Raw genomic sequence first — 2,500 nt, forward strand, 5'->3', positions numbered from 1 at the left:
CTCGTCCAGGAGGAGATGAAGCGGGATCATTCCCGCAAGCACGCAGACTGCATCATGAGAAGTTGTCCTGAAAGAAGAGATAACTCGCTGGACTACTGGCCGGTAAAACCGACGTAGCCATTGTCTACGGTTAGCAAATCTAAGGGTATGACACCAAATGGGCGAGGCATACCGGACCTTCGCCACAACAGTAAGAGCAATTGCTCGCCTAGCATTACTACTCGGACCTGCCTTATTAGGCATCATCCTTACCAAGGTGGTCCATAGCTTCGTCGCTCTCTCCACCGCATACCTGATGTGTGAAGTGTAATCGAGGCGGTCATCTAGGACCATCCCCAAGTACTTTAAGCTGCGCGACGAATGTACTACGTGATCACCTACCCTGATAGCCCCATGCTGTATCCTCTGATGGGAACTGACCATAATAAACTCGGTCTTGGTCGGGGCTATCTTTAATCCGTTGTCGGTCATCCATCGGTCGATGATGCGAATCTGACTGGAAACGAGAATTTCAATATCATCAACACAATTACCTTCCACCAACAGTACTATATCGTCTGCATAGCCGATAATCCGTGCACCTTCCACCATTGCAACTCGTAGGACTCCGTCGTACATGAGGTTCCATAACGTTGGGCCAAGTACCGAGCCTTGAGGTACACCCGATGTGACTGCAATCTCTGCCGGTCCATCTGTGGTATCATACATCAGCACACGATTCCTAAAATAATCACCAATGATATCATAAAGATATTTAGGAGTGTTAATTCTCTGTAAAGCATTTGCAATCGCCAACCATGAAGCACTGTTAAAAGCATTAGTAACATCTAATGTAACAACCGCACAATACCGTCCACTGTATCTGTTTCTACTTCTAGCTACCGAAACAATGTCCACTACCCGTTGAATCGCATCAACTGTAGATCGACGACTTCTGAAACCAAATTGGTCGTCAGACAGTCCGTTGACCTCCTCGATGTGTGCATTTAGCCGTTGCACTATGATGCGTTCTAAACCTTTACCTGCCCGTCTAGTAGACAAATGGGGCGAACTGAACCCGGTTCCCTGGTGGTTTGTTCGGCTTCGGTATTAACACCAACCTCTGCCTTTTCCACTCATCGGGGAACTTCGCGTTCTCTAAACAGCCTTGGTAAACCCTGCAAAATGCATCGGTTGCAGTCAACATACCAACTTTCAGCGCCTCATTCGGGATACCATCTGGTCCCGGCGCCTTCTTGTTAGGTAGTCTCCTGGCAACCGCAAGAATCTCATCATTAGTTACCCTTTCAAACTCTCGTGGCTGATCGATACGATAATCAGGCCACACCGTGTTTGGGTGAGTAGGAAAAAGCTCGCTCACCACTTCCCTAAACTCGTCAATGTCATGGTTCGGGGTCCAATCGAACCCTCGGCCACTTTCTTGAACGTATGATATACTATACCAAATGATGCGTTGTTCGCTGTTCCCAGGAACTCTTTCCACTTCCTCTGTCGGGTATGCTTGATCAATCGCTTGAGGGCATTCCGTGCCACCTTGAACTCGTCCCTAAAAGTAGAATAGAGATCAGTATTAAAAGCTCTTTGCGCTAATCGATCGCGGTGTTTGCACTCTTTGCGAAGTGCCTCAATCTCTAACGTCCACCAAAATGCACTCTTGTTAGAGTGTACCTCTTACGTTTAGTCATCGTCGCATTGCACGCCGTGACAAGTATACGCATTAAGTCTTCGCTTGTTGTGACCTCGGTCTCAAAAGCGGCTTGCATCATAACTTCAAATATATCTTTGCTAAAATACTTGATGCTCCATCCGTTATGGGTCGGGACAGATTACGCACGCTTTGCGTCTCAAGATCTATTCGTATTGCACGATGATCAGAGTTCATATAGCTAGATAACACCACCCACTTAAATGATCTTGCTACGGTTCGGCTCGCAAAGTAAGATCAACTACTGACGTGCGCCCTGGTCCAACATAAGTTGGGGTGCTGCCGTCGTTCAATAAAATTGCGTCAATCTGCGCAAAGGTTGATAAAACCAACTCACCTCTTCGTTTCTGGGTTTCTCCACGCTCGCCAAGTTGGTTGTTCCAACTTACTGACCAAGCGTTGAAGTCCCCCGATAACGAATTTGTGGATACCGGTTACGGCCATTACCGTGTTATCCAACATGTTCTGGAACTCTTCCATACTAAATCTAGGTGGCGCGTAAACGCTAACCACTCGCATATCACCTATGTCAACTATCATTAAACCCTTCAAAGCCTTACTGACTACCTTAACTGGTAAGTCCGCGTTAACCACTACCGCTGCTGTGTTATCGTCATTGCGTAACACTTTGACGTTGGTTGTTGCCAGATACGGATCTGCAATCAACACTATATCCGCAGATTCTTCCTAATCGTTTGCCACATTAACTGAAATGCAGCATAACTATGATTCTGGTTATGTTGTAGCAACCTAACCATTATGATCTAATCGTTCGCCTTCGGGGACACATATAAC

General features: G+C 46.7%; 1 pseudogene; it reads right to left on the minus strand.

The window, feature by feature from the left end:
• The window catches only part of LOC120907337, a 9,132-nt pseudogene that overhangs the window by 2,296 nt on the left and 4,336 nt on the right, over positions 1-2,500 (minus strand).

This window comes from Anopheles arabiensis (genome assembly GCF_016920715.1).
Source record: "Anopheles arabiensis isolate DONGOLA chromosome X unlocalized genomic scaffold, AaraD3 X_pericentromeric_contig0003, whole genome shotgun sequence".
NCBI lineage: Eukaryota > Metazoa > Arthropoda > Insecta > Diptera > Culicidae > Anopheles > Anopheles arabiensis.